Source organism: Odontomachus brunneus, unplaced genomic scaffold (genome assembly GCF_010583005.1).
Source record: "Odontomachus brunneus isolate Ranch 3 - 2012 unplaced genomic scaffold, Obru_v1 Obru_scaffold_228, whole genome shotgun sequence".
Lineage (NCBI taxonomy): Eukaryota > Metazoa > Arthropoda > Insecta > Hymenoptera > Formicidae > Odontomachus > Odontomachus brunneus.
In genome coordinates this window covers 67624-67858 of record NW_022639678.1, presented here as the reverse complement: position 1 = coordinate 67858, position 235 = coordinate 67624, and positions in this window count along the sequence as shown.

The window sequence follows — 235 nt, the reverse complement described above, 5'->3', positions numbered from 1 at the left end:
TATATATATATATATATATATATATATATATATATATATATATACTTATATAAATAAACTTGATTAATGTCTAGAAATATTAAAATCATAGACAAGAATTTTTATTATTACTACCTTTTTTAATTACGATTTATATCTATCACAAACAGAAAAAATTGATGCTTTATAATATTATAAAACCAAGTCAACATTCCCTAATTTCCATCACTGATTTTCGCGTTGACCTGAAAACAGT